At 42.0% G+C, this 27,725-nt stretch overlaps 1 protein-coding gene across 1 annotated transcript in view; it reads left to right on the top strand.

Moving 5' to 3' along the window:
• The first annotated feature begins 9,799 nt into the window (after window positions 1-9,799).
• Window positions 9,800-27,725, top strand: part of PDYN (prodynorphin) — a 30,316-nt gene continuing 12,390 nt past the window's right edge. Inside the window, exon 1 of the mRNA XM_042466239.1 lies at window positions 9,800-9,933. The gene's annotated coding sequence lies outside the window, so the exon portion shown is untranslated. The remainder of the gene's footprint in view (window positions 9,934-27,725) is intronic.

Genomic DNA, 27,725 nt, shown 5'->3' with positions numbered 1-27,725 from the left:
AAAATCATTTTTAGAAAGGTAAAAAAATTTGAAGCATTCAGCACATCAGTTCCATGCGCACCTCCTGAGTAAAATTCACATGCCAGAATCCTGCCTAAATAAGAATGTCTTCAGCTGCCAGTGAAAAAGAGAGCAGAAATGTAGGAATGCCATTATAGGCAATTTTTTTGCTATCCGTAGTAAGTTTGGGAACACATCCCCTGCAGATACGAGGGTCATACTATTACCCAAATGCCAGGATCCTGAGAAGGAACCCACAATTATATTCAATGGGGAAATTTTACAAGATCAACTAAAAGCTGCAAAAGGGATTGGGCAGCTTAAAGCAGGGATCTAGCCAGTGTATAACGGTTCTGAAAAAGAGAATTCTAGAGTGTAAGGTTCAAATTTGTTTTATTTATTAATTGGAAGGAAGTCACCATTCATGCACCATTCTCTGATGCATATATCCAAGAAGGAATGATGCAGAAAGTGGTAGCAGATAGCGAATTATGGGGGTACAGAGGATAATACTTCATTGTACTGATTCCAGAATGAATTGGGGAGAAAATGTGAAGTGGAGGTGGCTCAGCAAGCTACCTGGAGATTGTGGCATGACCAGCAAAATGAGGAGTCAAGTGAGGCAAGAAGGGGTTTTCTGACCTCAGTCAGGTAAGACCAATTGGGTGGTGCCCAAGCAGGCATATTCATAATGCAAAAACTACCCCAGGGCAGAATTCAGGATTAGAGTGGATTTTCCAGGAGAGGAGAATGGGAAGGGACATTGGAAATGGCTAGACAATCTTTGCAAATCTCTCTAGACGAAGGAATATCACTCCTGGAGAGAGTTACTCTTGGATTTCTGTTTGCTTGTAAACACAAGGTTTATCACCCACAATTGCACACATCAGTGAAGGAATTACACATATTCCGATTTTGATCAATCTATCCATGGCTACATGCTCAGACCATCACTGCTTGCTCAGACATACCACACATCATTTTGCAACAGGTATTGCAGCGTTTGTGAAATCGGTTCCATAGCAGTGGGATCCAGTGTAGGAAGAGATGCTGAAATCATAGATTTAATTTCAGGGGTTCCCCCCCACACCCCCAGATCATTGATAGGACCATGACAATGAAAAGTGTGAAATTACCAAGTGCTGGATTCTGAGCCATCATGAAATTCCTGTTCCCGCAGAAGAAAACTCCAAAGGAAATCCATGTGACTTGCTCAGTCACCTGGTGGGTTTCTATGGTCAAATGAGGATTCAAATCTTGAATTCCTAGCATCTTTGTCCAACATTCAAACTATAAATGTTATTATTATTAATCTCACATTGGCTTGGGTTTTTTTTGACACGATTTCTTCAAAGGAGGCTTGCCATTGTTTTATTTTAAGACTGAGAGACAATGACTAGCCCAGGGTCATTCCATGGCTGAGCAGAGATTGGAACCCTGGTCAAATGGATGTCAGGGATGATGGGAGTTGTAGCTCTTCACCTCTGGCTCGAACTCACCACCTTGTTACGCACCGGCGCTGACCAGTTTTGGCCAGTGGTTAAAGCTTTGCTCTAAAGCAGCAGAGTTACAGAGAACAGGCTGAAGACCCTGACAAACTCTCCAAGCCTTCTCACTCTTGCTTCCACAGAAGTCTTCACACTTCTTCAGGATCCAGCTGGCTCTTGTATCTTCTCCCAAGACACCAGACAACTCAGTAGTCTTATATAAAAGATCTACTTTATCCTACTATATACAGCTCCAAAACTATCCAACACAACTCCAATACTCCTCACAACTACTACCCACAAAATACATTGGGATTCATAGCCATTATTATAGTCCTTGGAAAAAACACCACCCACTCTTGTCAGTTTCCACCCAGTGGGTGTGTACAACCATTCTCATTGGTTCTCTTGTTTCAACCCACAATTAATGATTTCATCATCTCACCTTGTCCACTTAACAATTCTCAGGTGTGTTCAATTATTCACTTTGCATTTCTGTCCTTGGCATTTAGGACTTGTTAATTGCATCACCTATTACACCTGTGTGGTTCCTAATTGGCTTCTGCTGAGTCACCCTGACTCTCACATACATGTTTTATTTCTTTCACTGTATATCCCATGTTGCAGTTTCCTTAACAATGGACACTCAAACCATTACGCTATGCTGGCCCTCAGCTAGGTAGAGCCATGCTGTGAGAATTTCCCCATCCCAAAAATAATATAAACGGAATAGTTATGGAGTATTCCAGAAACTGTAAAGGAAAAGTTAACAATTGGCCGGGCGTTTTAGAGGCAGGCAATGACATGGTGTCAGAGGTCTTGGTGCATCCTGCCGATAGCAATACCAGTTTGAGCAGAAGAGAACAAGCTGAATGTATGTAGATTTGAATAAGCACATGCTTATGGTTGTCTAATTTGGATAATGGCTGTTGCCGTCCCATTGGCTATTAGCGGTTGCTGTGTAGAATTTTAATATTGCTATATATACAAGCTTTGCTTGACTGGCTGCTTGTTGGCCAGACTCTTGGGTTGCCAAGACTCTGCCTAATGCTGCATCTTTTCAAAACTGTTGTTTTCAATCCAGCACTGACCTCACTTCTCAAACCCAAGGAAGACTGTTATCTCCCCATTTGTTGGTGCTAGTTTTCCCTTACCTTCCTGCTCTCGCCTTATGGTCTAGTAATCAAGGACTGCTGTCTCAACCAAGTATTTCCACCTCCTCTGCTCAGGTCCGCTCCTACGCACTTGCCGTCCCGTATTCTTGAAATCTTCTTCCTGCCGGAGTAGAGACCATCACTTCCTTAACCAGCTTTAAGGCTGTTCTGAAGACAACTCTGTTTAGAGAAACATTCCAAGACCCAATGTGATTAATAGTCTAAGGAGTTTATCACACTAGTGAGTTCCCATGGGAAAACAGGATTTAAATGAGAGTTAAATTAGAGAAAACCTGGAAATGCCCGAAGGTTATCACACAACGTCACTGTTAACATGAAAGAATGTGAAGTTAAACTGAAGTTAAACCAGAGAAAAATGGCTTTTTACTTTCAGGAAATTCCAAAAGCGAAAAGGTGGTGTTTTTCTCTGCTTTAACCTCGGTTTAACTTCACGTCATTTCACTTTAGCAGCTTCCTGAATTTGCGGGTTCTGTTTAATAATAATAATAATAATAATAATAATAATAATAACAACAACATTTATTTATATTTCCCACCTCTCCCATGGATCGAGGTGGGATTACATCAGTAAAAATGATATAATAATACAAAATACGATCAATAAAACACTAATACTGAATTAACCAACATTCTTATTAGTTCTCTAAAATAACAAGTCATCAGTGCATCAATGGCCAACAATCATAGTCAGCAGTGGAGCAATTGTCATAACCTTTTATATGGAGTCTGATGGGTAACCCCGCAGGAAGAGATCCGTTTTGAGTGCCTTCTTAAAGGCCTCTAAGGTAGTGATAAGACAGATCTCTTCCGATAGGCTATTCCATAATTTTGGAACCACAGCAGTAAATGCCTTATCGGAAGTTATCATTAAGCTAGTGTTATGATGTTCCAATAAATAAATTCAAATTTAATCAGCGCTGTGTAAATTTACAGCGCTTTATAAATAAAGGTTAATAATAATAATAATAATAATAATAATTTAACTCTCATTTAAATCCCGTTTTCCCACGGGATCTCCTTAGTGTGATAAACTCCTGAGCTATTTTAATTCTGTTTTGTTTTATATTTTACTCTTTAGATTTTAATATATGTATTACCTTGTAATTGTTTGCTCTTAGAATCTATGCCTCTGGCAGGTCTTCATTCTTATTTTTAGTTTCTGCTTAATTGACTGTATAAATTTACAGTGCTTTATAAATAAACCTTAATAATAAGAAGTCCAAAAATAGTTACTTAACCACATTCCCAGTCCTACCAATTTGTACATTTTCTCACCCACAGCTCAACGATATATTTCCTGAGTACAATCTAAGATCTCTGCCATCCTCCTGCCTAAATCATGAATGCTAGAATCAGATTGTAGTGGCCAGTGTGTGTGTGTGTTAACCGTCCTTGATTTGGCCCCAACTCATGACCACCTTGTGGATGAGACCTCTCCAAGCCCCCCTGTCCTCCACTGCTCTGCTCAGGTCCTACACATTCAGGCCTGTGTCTTCCTTGACTGAGTCTATCCATCTAGTGTGCAGTCTTCCTCTCTTTCTCTTGCTCTCTACCTTCCCTAACATTATTGTCTTTTCTAATGAGTTATGCCTTCTCATGATGTGGCCAAAGCATGGCAACCTCAGTTTTGTTTTCTTGGCTTCCAGGGAGTATTCAGGCTCGAAATGACCAAGGACCCATTTGTTTGTCTTTTTGGCTGTCTACCAAATCCTTAGCACTCTTCTCTAGCACCACATCTCAAATGAATTAATTTTCTTCCTATCTGCTTTCTTCAGAGTCCAGCTCTCACATCCATTATAGGGAATACAATGGCTTGTGTGATTCTAACTTTTGTGCTTAGTTGTATATCTTTGCTCTTTAGGATCTTTTCTACGTCTTCTTCTGACTTGTTGGCTGCAGCCTCTGTTCTGATCAATGTTTGAAGCTCTTTTACTATTTCTATTTCCTCATTGTCTAGGTTACATTTGTATATATTCTCTGTGGTCATTATTTTTGTTTTCTTTATGCTCAACATTAAGCCTGCCTTTGCACTTGCCTCCTCTTTAGTAATTGATCTTCTTTAGTAATTGTTCCAAGTCTATTATGTTTTCTGTTAGTAGTATGGTGTCATCCGCATATCTTAGAGTGTTGATGTTGCTTCTGCCAATCTTTACTCCTCCTTCTCTTGAATCTAAACCTGAGTCTAAACCTGCTCTTCTTATGATATCTTTTGCATACAAGTTGCCCAAGACCCTTTTCTTGTGTATTGTTGTTCAGTCACCAGAGTCACACCACCGGTCCATCTAGCCATCCAGCTGTTTAGGATCTGAGGCAGAGACCTTTATGCCACCTGAAGTCTTTTGAATAGAAGGTACCACAGATTCAACCAAAGCCTTTATGCTTGTGGAGTTCCACCCTTTAGCAGAACGTAGTGTGGAAAAACTGGCACAAGAAAAGGGAGACTTTGCCTCAGCAACAAGAAGCCTTAAATTAGCTTGCATGGGTGGAAAAACAAAACATAACCATACCTTTTTTTCAGTTGCATGAGGACATGATCACTGCCAAGAAGCTCTGTGCATGTGTGTGTGTGTGTGTGTGTCTTCAAGTTGCCTGTTGAGTTATGGTGACCTCCTGAATTTCATAGGGTTTTCTTAGGCAAGAGAAACTCAGAGGTGGTTTTGCCAGTTCCTTCCTCTCAAATATAGCCCACAGAACCTGGTATTAGTTAGCAGTCACCCATCCAAGTACTAACCAGGGTTCATCCTGCTTAGCTTCCAAAATAGACAGGATCTGGTACCTGTAGGGTATTCAGGCCATCTAGGGGCTGCTATACTGATGCTAAAATGCATATGTGGAAAGCACATATGAATACAAGTTGTTCAGCTCTGACATCATACATATGATTTTTCAATACTGTATGCAATGTGGGTTTTTATTTGTTTATCTGCAACTGGATCCAGGATCTTCATTCCATGAATGGAGAGTCTTTGCTCACAAAGCAGACCTTAGCTGAGTTCTCAGATATCTACCCTTCTTCTTGCACTGTAGTCTACTCCATTCAGTAGTCCCCCCTGCTCTCTGTGTTGCTTTTTGGAGGGCTGAGGAGGAAAGAGATAAAGCATTTCAGGCAGTCAAATTGCTCTAGCCTGAATTAGAACCCAACACTTTACCTTTATTTACCAAATTACTAAACCAGTTTGCAGCTCTTGTTTAAAAAATGTTCAGGCCACCTCAAGGCAAACCAGCCAAATAAAGTGCCATGTAAAATTTTCATGTGTAATGATTTATAGTCCAATTATATGTACGGTTGTGAAAACAGGACATTGGGGAAAAAAGCTGTCAGGAAGAAAACCAGCTCATTTGAATTGTGGTGCTGGAGGAGAGTGCTACAAATATTGTGGATTGCTTAAAAATAAAACAAATGGGTCTTAGAGCAAATCAAGTCTCAACTCTCTTAGAAGTGAAGATGAATAAACTGAGACTAAATTAATAAAAGAAGCCATGGTGCTGAGTTTGCAAGACCTAAGCAGGACCACTGATAACCTTGCAAGTCTCTCGTTCATAGGATTTCCATGGCTGCATCTGCATGACAGAAATAATGTGGCCACTGCTTTAACTGTCATGGTTCAATGCTGTGGAGTTCTGGGATTTGTAGTTCAGTGAGATATTTAGCCTTTTGCAAATGCAGTCCAGAAGTTGAAGATGACTCGAAGACATACAACATCAGCAGCGGCAACAACAACAATTTATAGAAAGTACATCCACCCTTTCCATGTGAGAATGGTGTAAACCTGACCTAACAGCTAAGTCACACATTGCACTGCATTGCAGAAACCTAGTGCTTGCTATGGGAAATGTTTGAAGTAGACTCATGCATCTTCAGAAACCTGGGAAATGGGCATAGCTTGGTATCAAGGTACATCCTTTACAGACAGAAGATCCCTGGCACACCCACTTGGAAGAATCAAATGGCAAGGGATGAGTATTATTATATGCCCTGAAGCCCAGAGAACTATTGCCAGTCAGAATAGATGGTATTGACTTAGATGGGCCATTCATCTGATTGGTAAAAAGCAACTTCCTATGCTCACCTAGTCCACTTCTTGCTGCATTTCTTATTGAGCACCCCATATTTCCAATGTGCTTTCCTTTTTCACATTCTGGAACTCTTCAGTCTTCAAGACATTTTTGTCATAAGGAAACCCTAGGTAATCCTATCATAGGGTTTTCTTGGCAAGATTTTTTTGGAGGATGTTTTCTATTGCTGTGCTCTCAGGACGAGAGCGTAAGACTTGCCCAAGATCACTTAGTGAGTTTCCATAGCTGAGTGTTGAACCCAGGTCTCCTGGAGTCCTAGTACAATGCTGAAACCACTACACCACACTGGCTCTCTGCACATTGAATTGCAACAAACCCGGGCTTCTCATCTGGTGAAACTTTGACAGGGAAAGGACCCAGCCTGTAAACCCTGACAAATGGGATTGTGTGGTGAACACATTTCTCAATCCATCTTTGTTTTGTTTGTGCAAGATACACATTTAAACTCTTTAGGGGTGCACCTAGTGGTGACCGGTGGCTTCCACATTGCTGGGACAGTGAATTTGCTTTGAGTTTTTGACTGAAACTTAGTCTGCTGGCCCACTGCAGAATTAATGTAGTTTGACACCGCTTTAACTGTCATGGCTCCATTTTATGGAATCTTGGGATGGGTGGTTTGCTGTGGCTCCAGAACTGGCTGACAGAGAAACCTAAATAGCTCACAAAACTGCAAAACCCAGAATTCCATAGCATTGAACTATAGCAGTTGAAGTAGTGTCAAACAGTATTATTTCTTCAGTGTAGATGCAGCAAAGAAATTTAAAAATGATGCTGAATCTGCTTGGACTGGACAAAGATTAGCACCTTGGAGAGCTCCTTTAAGATTAAGCTAAAAACCTGGAGCAATTCATTGCTCCAATGACATGAAAGTCCTCAGTTTCCTTTGGGTATAATTAAGAAACATGAAGAGAAGGGGACCTTGTGTATGTAAATGTACCTTCAAGTCACCTGTTGACTTATGTTGACCCCAAGAATTTAATAGGGCTTTGCCTCTCTCTGAAATATAGCCCACAACACCTGGTCTTCACTGGTGGTTTTCCATCCAAGAACAGGGCAGACCTTGCTTAGTTTCCAAGATCAGATGGGATCTGGTGCCTTTAGGGTATTTAGGCATGTATGTGTATGCGCCATGAATTTCATAGAGTTTTCTTAAGCAAGGGATAGTCAGAGGTGATTTTGCCAGTTCCTTCCTTTGAAATAGAGTCAGTGAAATAGAGAAAGCCAAAGTGGCATAGTAGTTTGAGTGTTGGACTATGACTCTGGAGATCACGGTTCAATTCCCAGCTCGGCCATGAAATCCTCTGTCTGACTTTGGGCAAATCACACTCTCTCAGCCTCAGGGGAAGGCAATGGCAAACCTCCTCTGAAGAAACCTTGCCAAGAAAACCCCATGAGAGGTTCATCATAGGGTCACCATAAGTCAGAAAAGAAGGCACACAACTACCACACTTGACATTCACTGGGGGTCTCCCACTCAAGTACTAACCAAGGCTGACTCTGCTTAGTTCCCAAGATCAGAGGAGATCTGGTACCCTTTAGGGTATTTAAGCATGTTTATGGAAATGAGGGCTCAGAATTTTGATGTCATCTGACTCTCAACATATCGGACTGCCTGCAAACTGAGATTTGTACAAAAAAGATGTAACCGTAAGTTACATGGAATGGCCTGCCGGACGAGATTTGTCAAATCACCAATCTAGAGAGCTTTAAAAAGGCCATTACGATGGATCTCTTCCTTCAAGCCTTCCTGGAATAAAATGCTCGGCCACAAATAAGACTTCCCATCCAGTGAACTCTGCCTGTGATGATTTTTATTTAGCTTAGTCGGTTTTAATATGTAGTTTTTAATCTTACATTGTTTAATCTTGTTTTAAGGGGGGTATTATGTATATATGGATGTATTTTAACCTGTTGTACACTGCTTTGATTGCCTGGCAAAAAGCGGGATAGAATTAAAAATATTATTATTATTATTTATGTGTGTGTATGCCTTTAAGTCACCTATCCAGTTATGGTGACCCCATGAGGGATACTTGGAGATGGTTTTCCCAGTTCCTTCCTTTGAAATCTAGCCTACAGCACCTGGGATTTGTTGTTGGCCTCCCATCCAAGTACTAAGCAGGGCTGATCCTGCTTAGCTTCCAAGATCAGACAGGCTCTGGTGTCTTTAGGGGATTTAAGCCTAAATCCACTAAGAGTGTGCATGTGCCTTGGAGTCACCTCTTGAGTTATGGTGACTCCATGAATTTAATAGGGTTTTCATAGGCAAGGGATACTCAGAGGTGGTTTTGCCAGTTTCTTCTTCAACCTGTTTTTTGTTGGTGGTCTCCCCTCCAAGTACAAACCAGGGTTGGCCCTGCTTAGCTTCCAAGATGAGACAGGCACTGATGCCTTTAGTGTATTTTGGTGAAATGTATGTGCCTTTAGGTCACTGGGAAAATTCTGGCAACCCCCATGAATTCCATAGGATTTTCTTAGGCAAAAGCTGTGCTCCGAGGTGGCTTTGCCTTTCTCTGAAATCTAGCCTACAGCACCTGGGATGTGTTGTCGGTCTCCCCTCCAAGTGCTGACCAGGGCTGACCCTGCATAGCATCTCAGATCAGAAGGGATCTGGTGCCTTGGAGGGCATTTGCTGCATTTCAGTGCCAGCAGACAGTTGACTGTGATCTCTTTCTCTGTGAGAGATTGCTTAGGTTTGGAGGAAGGAAGTTTGTACCTAGCATGTTCTCTCCCCCTCCAGCTCTCTTTCTGCTCCTCTTGTTCTTTCTTTCTCCATAAAGCAAAGAAAAGAAGGTTGTCTCTGGATGCTGGGGTCCTTCTCCCCCAATAGAGAGATGTGATAAAGCTAATGAGATGATGCTCATCATTATTCAGTGCTTCCCTCTTTCTCCCATTGGCTCTTGAGCGCATGGCTTTTCTGAGGCTTGGTGACAGGAGGAGGCATCTTGTGTCTATAAAAAGAGGGGCAATCAAGGCACTGGTTGCAAAAGCAGAGGACCTGATCTGCAAAGCAAAAGGGGGTCCCTTCTCCCAGTGACCCCAGGAGAAAGCAGCCTGGAGAGAAAGAGAATACAAGAAGAGGAACTTCTTTGCAGAGGCAGCTCAGAAGAGGGAGAGAAAAACATCCACCTGTAGCCACACAACTGTGAATCAGAGCTGGGACATTTTGCAGAGTTTGGCAGTTCTTTGGGCAGGTAAGCCGGTACATTTAAAAACAGTAATATATAATAGTGATCTTCTGTCATAGTAATAATAATTCAAAGATATAGCTGTGTTAGTCTATAGAATCAGTATGCAGAGTGATCTTGTAGCACCTTTGAGACTCACTGAAAGAAAGAAGCTGGCAGCATGAGCTTTTGTCAACTTAAAGTCCAAAACACACTGCAGAAATAATCCAGTTTGAGACCACTTTACCTGCTCTGGCTCAGTGCTAGGGAATCCTGGGAAGTGTACTCTGTTGTGGCACCAGAGCTCCCTGACAGAGAAAGCTCAATGTCTCAGAAAACTACAGTTCCCAGAATTTTCTAGCATTGGGCCAGGGCAGTTAAAGTGGTCTCAAATTGGATTATTTCTGCAGTGTGTTTTAGACTTTATGCTTCAGATGCATTTGGAGTGATAATAATGATTATTATGTGCCTTCTAGTCGTTTCTGACTTACGGTGATCCAAAGACAATTAACCTATCATGGAGTTTTCTTGGAGAGATCTATTCAGCTCAGGTTTGCCATCACCACCCTCTGAGGCTGAGAGAGTGTGACTTGCCCTCACTCACCCAGTGGGTTTCCATGGCAGAACCAGGATTCAAACCCTGGTCCCCAGAGTCTTTGTCCAATGCTCAAAGCAAAGGGCCTCTCCTTTTTTTTTTTTTTAAAAAAAGAACCACATAGTTCATTTATCTTGCAATATTCCTCTTTTTAAAATATGCCATTGATTCGCATTTTGTCACCTTGTCTTTTGTGATTAGCAACTACCACAATTTTTTGGGTTTCACACTGGGAATTTTGTACTTCCCCCCCTCTTCATAAAGCAAGAAAAAGAAGGCTGTCTGGATGCTGGGGTCCTCAAAGACGCTCAAAGTAGAAACTGAGAAAATGAAACAAAAATGATAAATAAAGGAAAGGAAAGGAAAAGCATATAGATCATTTCACGCCCCTTTCCCACTTCTTTCCTAGCAATGGGTTTTGTACTTTAAAATGCCTCTGGGTGGTATATTTACAACACTTCCATGCTGGCATATGTTTCCATTCAGGGAGAATTTATAAGCTAGCAAAGAAAATCCTGCCAAGGGCTTAAATCTATATTCAGAACAAAGTTTTTTAAAAATTGGGCATGACTTTACCTGGTATCAAAAACACTTCTGTTTCTCTCTACTCCAATTGTTCCTTTTAAATTGGGGACAAATTTGATTGAACAATTATGTGTTGTGTGAAAGGATATATGGGTAAGATACATATGTGTGTGTTTCTCTCTGTATGAATGTGTATTTATTTTGTATTCACTGTAGAGGTGAAGCGAGACAGTGGGATGGGGTGGTTTTAGTGCTAGGCTAGGACTCCAGGAGATCAGGGTTTGAATTCCCATTCAGCCACGGAAACCCATTGAGCATCTTTAGATACGTCATCCTTGCAACAAGGCAAGGTAAACCCTCTATGAATAAATCTTGCCAAGAAACCAGTAGGACAGGGTCACCATAAGTCCACTTGAAGGCAAATGACATGAACAAAAGAAAGTCAAAACCATGAGGCAAAGGGCCATTTATTGGATCAGATTCAGTGTGGTGTAGTATTGGACAAGAACTCGGGAAATCAGGGTTCGAATCCCTACTCAGCCATGGAAGCCCACTGGGCAAGTCACATTCTCTCATCCTCAGGGGAAGGCAATGGAAATCCACTGGGAGACCTTGGACAAGTCAGACTCTCTGAGCCTTAGACAACACTTTAAAAATCATATCAATTGCCATATGAAGAGCTGGCATGGTGTTGGACTAGGACTCTGGGAGTTTGTTGTTGTTGTTGTTGTTGTTGTTGTATGCCTTCAAGTCATTTCCAACCCTAAGGCAACCCTATCATGAGGTTTTCTTGGCAAGTTTCTTCAGCGTGGGTTTGCCATTGCTATCTTCTGAGGCTGAGAGAAAGTGACTTTTTCAAGCTCAGGGTTTCAGTGGCTGAGCTGGGATTCGAACCCTGGTCTCCAGAGTTGTAGTCCAACATTCAAACCACTACACCACAGTGTCTCTATCAAATCCCTGCTCAGCCATGCAAACCCACTGGGGGCAAGTCAAACTCTTGGGCAAGACAAACTCTCTGAGTTTTAGAGAGAGGCAATAGCAAACCTTTTCTGATAAATCTTACCAAGAAAAGCCTAGGATAGAGAAGCAGAGTGGTGAAATGGTTTGAGTGTTGGCCAAGGGAGACCAGGGTTTAAATCCCCATCAGCCATGGAAAACCACTCAGTGACCTTGGACAAGTTGACCTGAAGGTACATAGCAACAAGGGCATGATCCAGTCAAAATGAAGCACTGTATAATGCCACTGATTTCAAATACATCCTTATGAAATCTGTGGAACTTTAGCAATTCACTTTCTTGCTAGGAAGCAAATCCATGATCCCAGTGGGTCTGGTAGTTGTTGTGTGCCTCCAAGTCATTACCAAGGGTTTTCTTGGTAAGTTTCTTGAGAGGGGTTGCCATTGCCACCCTCTGAGGCTGAGAGAATGTGACTTAAATGTGATGTCATCCAGTGGGTTTTTATGCTCAAGCGGGGAATTGAACCTTGATCTCCTGTCATAGTCCAGCACTCAAACCACTAAGCTGTGGGTTTTATGTCTGAGCAGAACTGTGTAGGATTGCTCTCTCACTCTGCCTAGAGCTTGCTTGTCCTGTAATCCTGTTAAGATTATTGTTTCCAGAGCCATAGAAGTAATATACTATGCTGGACTTGGAGCGGATTATTAGAAGTGTTGAGATGAAGAAGAATGAAGCCAGTTTAGAAAGGGTGCCTTCAGCATCACCCATAGGGAAGATCTTCTGCCCATGTTTCACTGCAAGGAACTTGTGTAGTTTATTTCAGCAAGGCATGTGCAAGAGATTTTGCCGACAGATTGTGCATTTAGTGTGGGTTCATTGCAAAAAATGCGGGTGGCAGGCTAGAAACAAAAGACAAGGAGAAAGTTACTTGTTTTCTATTAGATCTTTTCTTTTTGCAGCTTTAGAATCATTTGAGGGCATCTTTTAACTAATCCAGGTCAGAAGGGATTGTTGGAAGGCAGTACCAGGCAGATATGTAATTACAACTCAGAGAATACCTTTCTTTCTTTAGGGGAATTTGATTTGCGATGGGATGGGGAAGATACAATCCCTGTTTGGGGACAATTGCAGTTTTTCATGGTATATTTCCAACACTGAAATTATAATAACTAATAACCTGCTCAGGGCAAAATGCACAGAGAGACATTGTCCTATACCTGGTTGACATGAGATAATTTCTCAGCATCTAATGCTGCCTCTGTGTAAAGCATCTTTCATCAGAGGTCTTTAAAATCTCTTTGAAATGTTGAGGAACAAAGCTATAATCTTCTGGTTCAAGAGGTGATATAGCAGATTTATTTCTGGATTCAGCCCCTCCATGACTACCCATCATCTCTTCTCTTCCACTAGTTACACATTCAGTGCTGTTTGTGTGTCTAGTTAAGGAGAGAGAATAATTATTTTCCTCACTAATGACTTTACCAAGAAGGCATTTGGGATGAAGAACTACCATGGAGCCTTTTAACTTGACTTTTTTTTTTTGGGGGGGGGGAATGGGAAGATCCCCTTGCTCCAATTTGATCTGTCCAGAAATTCATTTAACAAAATTCAAAGCACAGGGAAAATTTATCAGCAACTGTTATCCAAGTTAACTAAATAGAGTCTCCATGTTCAGGAGCAGTCTACCTTTGAATGGCAAGTTTGGGGATGAAATAAAGGTGGAGGTTGCTGCAAACCCCCTGCTTTGCTTATGAACTTCCCTAAAGCATTGTGCTGGTCATTGTTACAAATGGGATGCTCAAACACATGGGCCAGGGCTAGGAAAGTCTCCTTTTTTGGACCAATACCCCCAGAATCCCCCTGACAGCTTTAGGGAGTTGTAGTCTAGAAAAGGAAGTCTTTCAAGTCCTGGTTCTAACCCCTCGAACCCACTAAAGGTTCTAAATTCTTGCTGTAGATATTCGCTTCCATGCCAGTGAGACAGAGAATCTGCTCCAGATTTTGGTTAAATGTCAAAGGAGGTTATCTCCAACCCTCAAACAGGTTCAGCATTTTGGATAGCTCCTTTAAAGTTCAGACTGAAATCCAGAGTAGATTCTCTACTCCAGTGAGATGGAACCCACCAGCTCTGACTGCTCTCTTTTCTAAAGGCTGAATATGAAACAGCAATGTGATGCAGCAGCTAACAAGGCCATTGCGATTCTAGGCTGCATCAGTAGAAGTCTAGTGTCTAGATCAAGGGAAGTAATAATGCCACTGTATTCTGCTTTGGTCAGATCTCACCTGGAATACTGTGTTTGGTTCTTGGCACCACAATTTGAGAAGGATGTTGAGAAACTGGCACATCCAGAGGATGGTGGCCAAAATGGTGAAAAGTCAGGAAGCCAAAAGCCCTCTAAGGAGCAATCTAGGAAGCTGGGGATATTTAGCCTGGGAAAGAGAAGGTTAAAGGGTGACGTAATAGTCCTGTTTAAATATTTGAAGGGATGTCATATTGAGGATGGAGCAAACTTCTTAGAACTTGGATGGGAGACAGATAATGAATACCGGGTTCTGTAGGCTACATTTCAGAGAAAGGAACTGGCATAACCACCTCTGAGGATTCCTTACCTAAGGAGTTTATCACACGGGAGGAATTTCTCTTAATTTCGAATAAAAGAAAGTGGGGCCAGAACGCATTCATGTGAATTCACTAGTTCAGCGAATTTACGTGAATTCGAATTGCATTCGAACTGACTTCCCATTGCTCGAAAATAGCTTGCCATTGCCCGAAATTGCACGTGATCACCTCTCACGCAATAATGTGAAACCCCAGGATTGCCTTCGGACTGACCTCCTATTGCCCAAAATTGCGTGTGGTAGTCTATCACACAATAACATTAAACCCCATGATTGCGTTCGGATTGCCATTGGATGATACTTCCAATTTCCCGTATCTGATAAAGTTTTAAGAAAACTCTGTGAAATCCACAGGATCACCATAAAACAACAGGCAAGTTGAAGGTGTACACACATGCATGTGCGTGCGTGCGTGCACGTGCACACACACACACACACACACCAATGGTGAAACCAATTTCAAAACTAATACAATGTGTGGGACCAACGTTATCATTGTAACAATGGTGTTTCCTAGATATTTTCAAAAGTTAGGGGCATTTGAAGTACTTCAACACATTTTAAATGCTATACCAAGTTTTATCTTAGGCTAGTTTTCTCTGTTTGGTAAAAAAAAATAGCAATAAGAAAGCAATGTCATGAATAATGTAGTGAGTTACTTTTTACATATTCTGATGCCACGTAATTAATTCTCATATCCAATGACTAATTGGAAAAAAATTGGTTTTGAGAAGCACAGAATCATAGAGATGGAAGGGAGACAAGTGCCATCTGACCCTGCCATGCAATGTCTTTCTTAAAAGCACCTTTCCATTTCTGGAATATACTGCCTTTCCCCTTCTCTCAAGTAAAGGTTTATATCAATTTCTCTGTGTTTCTAACAAAGCACAGATATATCGCCATTCTACATAAAGACTTCCCTCTTTTTTGAAAAAGAAAAATCAGATTGCATACCCAACCTCAGTACTAAAGAACACTTGGATTGCTGTCATTTCCACTCTTAGAATTGGTTTGCTGCAGGTTCTTTATTGAGAACAAAGTGCCAAATTCTTCACTAAGAATTCTGGAGCGATTGTAATATTCCCGATATATGTGGCAGTTATTACTCAATTATCATGGGGAACCTTGATCCCTTTCCAGAAAGCAGTGCTTCTGTTGTGGACAAATTGTATTTCCCCCTCAGCCGAAATAGAGTATTATTATTTGAACAAGTGGTCTCCCGACCCTTTTAACAGCAATAAAAAAAGAAAAGAAAAGAAAAGCAATGAATGATGGCAAAGCAACTTCATGCCTTGCAGGAATTCCCTCAACCATTGCAGCTCCCCCCCCATACATTATGGGATGGTACAGTTGTGTACAATAGGCATTCCCCTTCCTATTTGCATAATGATGACAAATATTTTCTTTTCTCTTAAAAAAAGAAGAACTGGATTGATTTGCAGATGATACCAAATTAGGAGAGTAACTAATACCCCAGAGGAGAGGATCAAAATATGCTGTGAGCTGCTTTGGGTCCCATGTTGGTAGAAAGGTGGGATGTGAAATAAGTAAGCAAGTAAATAAATAAAGGGATGAGTAAACCATTTGAATGCCTATTCCCAATAGGGGCTAAGAAAACAGCAACCACCAGCAGCCAGTGGTTGCCATGTTAGTGGAGCCTCTCTGGAGGCATCTACACTGCAGAATTAGTGCAGTTTGACACCACTTTAGCAGCCATGGCTCAAGGCTATACAATTCCTGGATTTGTAGTTTTGTGAGATATTCAGCTTTCTCTGTCAGAGAGCTCTGATGCCACAACAATCTACAAATCCCAGGATTCCATCCGATAGAGCCATGACAGTTAACGTGGTGTCAAACTGCAAGAACAGTGTGGCAGCAGCTTCTGTGTTTTGAAGGAGCTGTCCAAGGTGCTGAATGCTAACACACAGTGCCTGTTTTTTGCCCTACCGGAGAAAGCGTGTTGTTGTGGTACTGGTAGTGGTGGTGAAGGTTGTTGTTGTTGCTGTTGTTGTTGTTGTTGTGTGCCTTCAAGTCATTTCCAACATATGGCGACCCTAAGGCAAACTTATCATGTGTTGATTCTACCAGAGAATGTGCTGCTGCTGCTGCTGCTGTTGTTGGTTTTGTGTGCCTCCAGGTCATTTCCAACTTATTGTGAACCTAAGGCAAACCTATCATGAGGTTTTCTTAGCAAGATTTGTTCAGAGGAGGTTTGTCATTGCCTTCCCCTGAGGGAGAGAGAGTGTGACCTGCTCAAATGAGTTTCCATGGCTATGTAGGGATTTGAGCCCTGGTTTCCAGAGTCGTAGCCCACTTAGTATCTCCCAGTTATGCTTCAGTAACCTTAAGTGCACTCCCATATCCCATGTAATGGATCTGAAGTCTAATAAAGTACATGAAAACTTATGCTGAGTTTAAACCAGTCCATTTCAAAGTTGGATCCTCTCATTCTTGTCCTTTACCAATTTTATTTCTGTTTCCACGTCAGTGGCTATATATGCAAAATGGTTTTCTTTTCAATATGTTCCCTTTAAAAATAAAGTTGCTTTTTTCTAAGCGTGTTATGCCTTTGATTGCATGAGTAACGGCATTGTTTTTATATCTGGATTGGTCCTTGGTGCTGTCTTCAAGACTCCTCTGAACTTCTGCAAACTGGCAGCAGGAGGAAATGACAAATTTAATTCACTGCCCTTACTGCGTTAATAAGAGGGTTTAAATCACTCCAGGAGGAATCAATAGAACCAAAGCTGATTCAGAGGAACGACACAGGATGATATAGGAACCTCTCAGATCCCATTTATTTATGGGCTTGCAAATCCACGAAACCTTCTGTTATGAAACATGACCCAAGGGTGAGAAAACACTTTATTTTTCTGCTCTGGAAAAGACGTGTATATTGAGCATGGCATTGTTAAGAGCGCACCCACGAATTTGTCCCTTCAGATCAGAATGCATTAGATCAGATATAGTGAATGTGCAATCCTCTTGATGTTCTCCAGGTGCAGCTCCCATCATTTCTAGCCAATGGTAAAGGTTGATGGGACCTGCAGTCCAATGAAATCCAGAGTCATGCAGTTTGCATCCCTGAAATGGATTTGTTTTTGTTAATTGCTGTAAAATTAGCTTTGACTTATGGCAATCCTATGAATGAGAGACCTCCAAAGCAACCTTCACCAACATTCTTGCACAGATTTTGCAAATGCAGAGCAGCTGTGGCTTCTTTGATCGAATCTATCCATTTGTATCCCTCTTTCCCTACTGCCTCCTACTTTACCAAGTGTTATTGTTTTTTTACAGTGACATGTAACACATTATGGAGCCTTGGTGACGCTGTGGTTAAATGCCTGTACTGCAGCCATTCACTCAAAACCACAAGGTTGCGAGTTCAAGACCACAAAAAGGGCCCAAGCTCGACTAAGGCTTGCATCCTTCCGAGGAGGGAGCTAAAATGAGTCCCCAGACTGTGGGGGGCAAATTATGCTTACTGCTAATTAGCTTACTTGCTGTTCACCGCTAATCTTGGAATAGGGTATATAAATAAAACAAATTATTATGATTATTATTATTATTATTATTATATAATGATGCAATATTTATAATATTAGACTTTGATGCATAGGCAGGAAAGTAAGCGTTATCAGAGTTTGCAGGCATTGTCAAGATTCATACTGGACAGGGTAGGGCTGGGGCCTGGACTGCTGGCCATCTTGGAAAAGGGTCAAGTCTTATTCTAAAGGACAAACTGGAATTTCCCTCCAACTTCCCCTCCTGCTGACAAGGACTAGTTTCATTGATGAGAGCAAACAGTGGTTAACTGTCTTGTCTACCACCACTGAAGGTGAACTGACAAACTGGTTCAGATGTCTAAAAAATAAAAATGCACAGATATAGGATGGGGGACACCTGGCTAAGGAGACAACATGTGAAAGGGATCTAGGAGTCCAAGTAGACCACAAGTTGAACTGATTCAACAGTGTATGCGACAGCTAACAACGCCAATGCAATTTTAGGCTGCATCAATAGAAGAGAAATAGAACTTCCTGATAGTAATCATAGAATCGTAGAGTTGGAAGAGACCACAAGGGCCATCCAGTCCAACCCCCCTGCCATGCAGGAAATCCCAATCAAAGCATCCCCAACAGATGGCCATCCAGCCTCCGTTTGAAGAGGGAGACTCCACTACACTCTGAGGGAGTTTGTTCCACTGTCGAACAGCCCTTACTGTCAGGAAGTTCCTCCTGATGTTAAATAAAATAAAAATAAAAAATTTTATTTCTATCCCCGCTCCTTCCTACGATCAGGGCGGCTTACAACAATTTTAAAAACAACAATACATAAAACATTAAAATACAAATACATCAGCCCTCCATTCAACAATAAAATAACAGGCAAAAAGCCCCATAGCCCAACCTCTTGGCCACGGAAGAGAGAGGGCCCACAGGATTTTAATCGGGGAATGCTGTTGGAACAGGAAGGTTGTTCAGGTCCTTCCTGAATGGGCCAGGGTGGGCAGTCGAGCGGAGCTCAGTGGGCAGCGTATTCCAAAGGCTGGGGCAGCAGTGGAATCTTGAGGTGGAATCTCTTTTCCTGCAGCTTGGATCCATTGTTCCGGGTCCTGTTCTTGGAGCAGCAGAAAACAAGCTTGCTCCCTCCTCAACATGACATCAACATGACATCAACATGACATCCCTTCAAATATTTAAACAGGGCTATCATATCACCTTTTAACCTCTCTTCTTCAGGCTAAACATCCCCAGCTCCCTGAGGTCGTTCCTCATAGAACATGTTTCCAGACCTTTCACCATTTTAGTTGCCCTCCTTGTGACATGTTCCAGTTTCTCAATGTCCTTTTTTAATTGTGGCACCCAGGACTGGACACAATATCCAGGTGGGGCCTGACCAGAGCAGAATATAGTGGCACTTTAACTTCCCTTGATCTAGACACTATACTTCTTTGATGCAGCCTAAATCGCATTGCCTTTTTAGCTCCGCATCTCACTGCGTGACTCATGTTTCAACTTGTGTGGTCTACTTGGACTCCCAGATACCTTTCACATGTACTTTCATCACAATGTGTCCCCACCTAATATCTGTGCATTTCATTTTCTGCCCTAAGTGCATTACCTTACATTTCTCCATGTTGAATTTCATTTTGTTAGCTTGGCCCGCTTCTGTCTATCTTCAGGTCATTTTGAATTGGATCCTGTCCTCTGGTATTAGCTATTCCCCCTAATTTGGTATCATCTGCAAATTTGGTAAGTACACTCCCAATTCTGTCATCCAGGTCATTGATAAAGATGTTGAATAGCACTGGGCCCAGGACAGAGCCCTTGGGACCCCACGGTCACTTCTCTCCAGGATGAAAGGAGCCATTGTTGAGCACCCTTTGGGTTCGGCGGTCAACCAATTACAGATCCATGTAACAGTTCCTTTGTCTAGCCCACATTTTACCAGCTTGTTTGCAAGAATGTCATGGAAACCTTGTCAAAGGCCTAGTGAAATCAAGATATACTATATACACAGCATTCCCTTCATCTACCAAGCTGGTAAGTTTATCAAAGAAAGAGATAGGTTTGTCTGGCAGGACTTGTTTCTCTGAAACCCATGTTGACTTTTTGTGATTATGGCATTGCCTTCTAGATTGTCACAGACTCGTTGTTAATGATCTGCTCCAGAATCTTTCCTAGTACGGATGCAGACTAACTGGACGTAATTGTTGGGATCCCTTTTTTCCCCTTTTTGAAGATGGGGACAACGTTTGCCCTCCGCCAGTCTGCTGGGATCTCTCCTGTTTCCAGGAGTTCTCAAAGATTATTGCCAATGGCTCCGATATTACATTTGCCAGTTCTTAATACCCTTGGATGGAGTTCATCTGGTCCCGGAGACTTAAGTTCATTTAGATTAATAAGGTGTTCCTCTACTACCTCTTTACTTATTCTGTGCTGAAATTCTGTCCTCTGCTCCTTCCTCAGGTTGAGCACCCTTTGCCTTTTCTGAGAGAACTGAGGCAAAGAAGGTGTTGATAATTCTGCCTTTTCTCTGTCTTCTGTTAGCATTTTGCCATCTTCTCCACGAAGTGGCCCTACCGTTTCCTTCTTCTTCCTTTTGCTGCGGACATATCCAAAAAAGCCCTTTTTATTGTTCTTAACCTCTCTAGCAAGCCTGAGTTCATTCTGTGCTTTAGCTTTTTGACTTACCCACACATGCCTGCTATTTCTTTGAATTCCTTTTTTGTGATTTCCCCCTTTTTTCCATTTCTTATACATTTTCCGTTTCAACACAGCTCAGTTGAAAGTTCCTTAGTCATCCATCCTGGTTCTTGAGACACCTCCCGTTTTTCTTTCTCACTGGAACTGTTTGAAATTGTGCTTCAGTATCTCTCTTTTGAGAAAGTCCCATCCGTCCTGAACTCCTTTATCTTTTAGTATTTTCTGACCATGGAATCGCTCTCAATACTTCTCTAAGTTTACTGAAATCCATCTCCTAAAGTCTAGGATGCGTGTCTGACTAGCCTGGCTTCTCCTTTCGCTGTTATCAAACTCCAGGAGAACGTGTCACTCCACCATGATCCCACCACTTGCACCCCATAACCAAGTCATCTTGTTGGTTAGGATCAGATCTAAAATAGCTGACCCCCTTGGTTGCCTCTCCACCTTTTGGACCATGAAATTGTCTTCCAGGCAAGTGAGGATTTGCTAGGCCTTGAGGATTTTGCTGAGTTTGACTTCCAGCAATATCAGGATAGTTGAAGTCGCACACACTACTACATCTCTCTTTTCTGACTGTGTGGTCATCTGTTCGAAAAGATATATCCATTCCTCAGTCGACTTGGGGGTCTGTAGTAGACTCCCACCGTAACATCCTTGTTGTTCTCTCCCCTTTGATTCTTATCCAGATGCTCTCCACCGGGCTTCCATGATTGATGTCCTGGATCCTTCACTGGTGTAAATATCTCTGACATATAGTGCTAGTTCCTCCTCCTTTCTTATTGGCCTATTTCTCTTAATAAGGGTTATACCCCTCTATTTCTACATTCCAATCATGAGACCTCCCACCAGGTTTCAGATGCTATTATATCATATTTGCTTGTGGTACTAGGAGTTTTGAGTTCATCTTGCTTATTTCCATGCTCTGTGCATTAGTGTAGAGACATTGCGACCAGGTTCCCTTTACTTGCTGCCTGTGCAGTTTTTTTGCCTCCCACTGTTGGGGTCCTTGCACTGTTTGCCTTGTCTCCTCTATGTCAGTTTGACTATTTTCGCCATCTCTTTCGCCGTTCTTAATATTGTCTCCCTTCCCCTCGGAACTACAGTTTAAAGCCCTCCTGAGCAAGTGTCTTTTTTTTTTTTTTAAATTGTAATTTTTTAGTTACATAATTTTGGCGAAACTTAAATACATTATAATACATTTTCCAGTTATCATGACATAAACCTGTTTCTATACCTTCTATTTCTGGACATAACAAGAAAATGAACCTTCTTCATTTCTATAGTTTCTTCCAACCTCCTATAACTTACTCAATAAAATGATATACTCTTGTTAATCTTAAAGAAAATGTTTTAATTGTTTCTTTCACCTATTATTGTTCCTTAATGGTTACGTATGGGTACAAATATAAGTAACAATTACCAATTAATTAAATTCCCTTTGGCTACATCTCTAAGCCTAACGACTTTTTCGCATTATTTGAGTATACCTTTTCTTATCCTCTTTTCCAGTCATGCTAAACGGCTAGGTCAAATATATACATGATTCCCTTGGTCCCTTTTTAAAGAGTAACAAGGTAAAAGAAACAAACTTACAAAAGACAATTGTTTTAAAAAAAGACATAGTTTCTAGACCTTCCATTTTCCTCTTTTTCTAACTTAGTTGATATATCTGCCAAGTAACTTTCCATTCATAAATGCTTTCCATTTATTCGTTAAAAATTGATAGAAATTGTCCCAATGTTGGAGAACATGATCGTCTTCCGTTGTGTCTTTCATCCAGCCGTAATTTGTCCATTTCAAGCATCTCCTATAGCTTGATTAGCCATTGTTCGGTTGACGGTGCCTTTGAATTTTCCCAAACTTTGCGTAGAGATAGTTCTGCACTGTTTAAAGCATAGAATACAATTTACCATTTTGTTTTAATAAGACAGTTTGCTGATCATACCTAACAAAAAGACCTGGCTTGAAAGGAATGTTGGGATTTTCATATCTACATGTAAACATGTATGATGTTAACCCAACTGCTTTGCTATTTGTGCGACCACCACAAATGGAAAAACGACCACTTTTTCCTGGCACTTCCAAAAATGGGATTTGTATTTTTATACATATAGGATAGTTTTTTAGGGGATAAGGTGCCACCTGTATATCATTTTGTAGACATTTTCTTTTAATTCCTGCGAGGTCGTATTTTTTAGGCCCTTCGTCTGATCAAGTTCTTGAGACTGTGGCAAAAACATTTCTTCCAACTGGCTGGGAGATGCAACCGTCTGTTGCAAGAGTCCCTCCTCATGGAACCGCAGCCCATGATCGAAGATTCAAAACCTTCTCGGCGCACCATCTGCGGAGCCAGTTGTTCACATCTGCTATTTTCCTCTCCCTTCCCTGGACCATGCCCTTCAAACTGGCAGAAAGACGAGATGAAACCTGTACATCCATTCAGTTCAGCTTCCCACCAAGCCCGCTCTAATCCCTTTTGATGTTCTGAAGGCTGTGTCGGTCGCAGTATCATTAGTTCCCACGTGGACCAAAAGGAAGGGTAATTGGGTCAGTAGGCTTGACCAGTCTTGTCAGCCTCTCTGTCACATCATGGATCTTTGCACCTGAAGACAACCACACCGCTCGAGCACCTTGTCAGGCCTACAAATCACTGCTTCTGTACCCCCCAGTAAGGAGTCCCCCACTTACGACCACACGCTCCATATTATTAGTATTAACCTTTATTATAAAGCGCTGTAAGTTTACAGCGCGTAACATTTGTTAGTCAACGGTTCCCGCCTCAGGCTTACAACTAAAAGACACGACACAAAGGAGAAGGGAGTGGTGGTGGGGAATAGGATCAGGTCGAGCAGATCTTGTTTCCACCTCCGAGCCTGGAACAACAGGCTTAGCAGCGACTTCCCTGGGGAGACTCCAGGCCCCCTGCTCTGTCCCTGAAGTCTGTCCATGCTGCTCTTCTTCATCCTCCTTGATAAGGGAAAGAGCTTCGAATCGATTCTCTAGCTGCAAGCTCCGAACAATTCCTTCTTGGCTTACGTCTCTTTGTTGACAATTCCTCCAGCTGTCCTGCTCCTCTGTTTGGCAAGTGAGCCTCGTCTCCACCTTAGCTATTCCTCTGCATGATACTCATCAAGATGGTTAGTTCTATTTGTGTCCAGGAATCACTCTTGTTCCCTAATATGCTGAAGTATATCTACTGCTGGACCTCCAGCTGCTGCACTTTCTCCTCCAAGAGTGCTACCAACTTGCACTTGGTGCATGTGAAGTTCTCCACTACTATAGGCAAGAAGACAAACATTCCACAAGAGTTGCAGGTGACTGCAGTGGTTCCCTTAGTGTCCACACTGCGAAGTCTTTAGTAATCACTGAAACAGGACTGTGGGGTTCCTCCTCAAAAAATCCTCTGGTAAACACCAACGTTAAGTAGCCCGAACCCTATGAAGGTTCATGAGCAGCTTGTCTCTCTCATTTAGTCTCATAGGTGTTACAAGATTACTTTGCATACTTATTTTCAAGGCTAGCATGGCTATGACTTTGAATTTTTTAAAACTGTTTTTCTCTTTTTTGCTGTTTTAACTTGGGCAATTTGTTTAAAAGGCCTTTATTCTGTTATTTTCCCCCCCCCTTTCTATTTGGAATTGTTTATATTGTTTTAATAACTGTTGTTGTGTGCCTTCAGGTAGTTTCAAAGTTAGAGTGACCCTAATGTAGAACTCTCATGGTGTTTCCTTGGCAAGATTTGTTCAGAGGGGTTTTGACTTTGCTTTCCTGAGGCTGAGAAAGTATGACTTGCCCAAGATCACTCAGCAGGTTTCTGTGGCTGAGCGGGGATTTGGACCCTGGCCTCCAGAGTTGGAGTCCAGTGCTTAAACCACTGCACCATGCTGGCTCTTATTCTTTTTCTTTCCTTTCCTGCTGTTTTAATAATAATTTTAATTATTATTATGTTTTAATAATATTGTTGTTTCATGGTATTGTCACCCTAAGATCTCACATTAATGGCTGGGATAGATTTATTTTAATTAATTAACAAATAAACAACTAAATATTGTGTGTGTGGAATCAAGGAGGCAAAGAATCCTCAGAGGTGGTTTTGCCTGTTCCTGAATGCACAACCAAAGACACATGCAAATGTATACGTCAATGCAAAAGAAATAAAAATGCAACTGAACCTCCACAGATGTGGGCCTCAAATACTTCAAGAAAGACATTGACAAGATGGAATATGTCCAGAGAAGGGAAATTACAAGGACAATTTGGTGCTAGAGAAAAGTACTAAGAATACCAAGAAAACAAATGAATGGGTTCTAGAACAGATCAAGCCTGAACTCTCTCTGGAAGTCAAGATAACCAGATTGAGGTGTTCATATTTTGGCAACATCATGAGGATAAATGAAGAATTAGAAAAGATAATGATTCTAGGAAAGGTGGGGGGCAGCATCGAAAGAGGAAGATGACATGCTAGGTGGATAAACCCTATTATAGAGGGCACAGAGAGCAGAGAGATTGAGGGCAGGGTGTTTTGGGCATGTCTCATCCACAGGGTCACCATGGGTCGAGGCTGACTCAAGGGCAGCTAACTAACATCCAAAGGTCATCATGATCTCTTACGAACATACTGGCTCCAAATGTAAAAATATGAAAATGAAGATCCCAAATGCAACAGGGAGTATTTAGGGTGTGCTAACATTCTGCAGCCTTAAACTGAATACGATAGTTCTGCATCAGACCAAAATATTCTGCCACTTCCATAGGAGAACTGAAGCATGTGTAAGGCACCAACAGGATTTCAGGAATTGCTTGGCTTGTGCAATTTATTGCAATGTGGGCCTTTTATATCACATAGAGTGCTGTGTTGTGTGGCTGAGCTGACCAGCAGATTGACTCCTGGGCAGTCCCGTAAAATCCCACATTTCAGGACCTATCCCTTTTCTTTTCCTTTGTCTTCCTAAGCCTTTCTCCTTCTTCTTTTTCTGTTTTTTTAACCTCAGTAAATATCTCCTCCAGTTCCCTTTCCCCTAAAGATGTGCTCAGATCTTTCAGTTATGTTAGGGAGGCTTCATTAATTAATGCTCTTAAGGCAATTTGCGATCAGCTGATGAAAGGTGCCGAATGATTGCAACGTATTGTTATCAGATAGTGAATCACGCCTGTGGAGCTGCAGCCAGCCGCTCAGCAGAATTTATGTTCTGCTAACGTTGATAATTCGACATATGATAATGCATATCATTCAAATTACAGCTTAATTTAGCACAAATGAATATGGGAACATTAGCATATTTCTCCATCAGCTCCAATTAGAGGACATGATGAAGAGAGTCAGCTCTAGCAGGAGAGGGGGAAAGCGAACCACAAGTGATCCCCAGGGATTCATAAAACAGACTCCTCTTGGGCTTGCCTGCTGTGTTTTGAAGGCAAGAGTGAGATCCACAGCTGTAGACCAAGTACCCTAAGGAGAGAACCTCATGTTGGTGATGCTTTTACACTGTAAAGTTAGTAAACCAACTGTGCCCTTTCTTGGAGGAGTCAGATCGGCCCATGGTTGTACATGCCTTGGTTACATCCTGGTTGGATTACTGTAATGTGCTCTACATGGAGCTGCCTTTGAAAAATGCTCAGGAACTTCAGTTGGCCCAAAGAGCTACAGCCAGGTTGTTAACTGGAAGTGGCTACAGGGAGCATACAACTTCCTTGTTGCAACAGCTCCACTGGCTGCCAGTCTGTTGCAGGTATTCTGCTATTGGGCTGCTCCAGCCCTTTCACTCAAATCCAGGGAAGAGAACAAAGCAAAGAAAGCTGCAGTCACCAGCCAGAGAGGCAGATGGCACGAAGACTTTGTCCAAAAGGCATCTTGCTAAGCTCTGTGGAAGTTCTCGGCACACAACCTCTTTAGAATCATAAAATCCTAGAGTTGGAAGAAACCCCAAGGGTTGTTATTCAGTCCAACCCTATTCTGCCATGCAGGAAGACACAATCAGAGCACCCCCCACAGATGGCCATCCAGCCTCTGTTTAAAAACCTCCAAAGATGAGATCCCACCACTCTCCAAGGCAGCCTATTCCACAGTTGAACACCTTGCCATCAGGAAGCCGTCCTAATATTGAGGCGGAATCTCTTTTCCTGTAGTTTGAATCCATTGTCTCAGGAGATTATCACACTGCTGAAAAACCCATCTTACTACTGATGAATTGAAGCTTCATACGGGCTGTACACCGGTGTCACCAGATGGCTTTTCTCCCCAAAACTGTCATCTGGGTACAGCCCAGCTCCAATGCGGGTGCCTGAACTCACTTCAGCGGCTATTTTTCAAATTCAGAAAGCTCCCAACTTTGAAAAACGGCTGCCGAAACAAGTTCAAGGACCCACAATGGAGCTGGTCCGTACCTAGATGGTGGTTTTGGGGAGAAAAGCCATGTGATAACACCAGGATAGAGTCTGAATCAAGCTTCAATTCGGCAGTGGTAAGACACGTTTTACAGCAGTGTGATAATCCCCCAAGTCTCTGGAGCAGCAGAAAACAAGCTTACTCCATCCTTAATACAACATCCCTTAAAATATTTAAACCTGACTATCATATCACCTCTTAACCTTCTCTGCTCCAGGCTAAACACACTCAGCTCCCTAACCTGCTCCTCATAGAGCTTCATGGTTTCCAGACCTTTCACCATTTTGGTCGTCCTCCACTAGACACGCTCCAGCTTATCAACTTTCTTTTTGAACTTTGGTGCCCCAAACTGGATGCTGTCAGGTGAAGCCTGACCAAAGCAGAATGGAGTGGTACTATTATGTCCTCAGTCTAGGCACTACATTCCTATTGATGCAGCCTAGAATCGCATTGGGTTTTTTAACTGCTTCGTCAAACAGTTTTCACTTGGTTTTTTCTGGGCTTTTCGGGCTATGTGGCCATGTTCTAG

This window comes from Sceloporus undulatus, chromosome 4 (assembly GCF_019175285.1).
Source record: "Sceloporus undulatus isolate JIND9_A2432 ecotype Alabama chromosome 4, SceUnd_v1.1, whole genome shotgun sequence".
Lineage (NCBI taxonomy): Eukaryota > Metazoa > Chordata > Lepidosauria > Squamata > Phrynosomatidae > Sceloporus > Sceloporus undulatus.
Note: the sequence above shows the minus strand (reverse complement) of the source record. Positions and strands in the feature narration are given on the sequence as shown.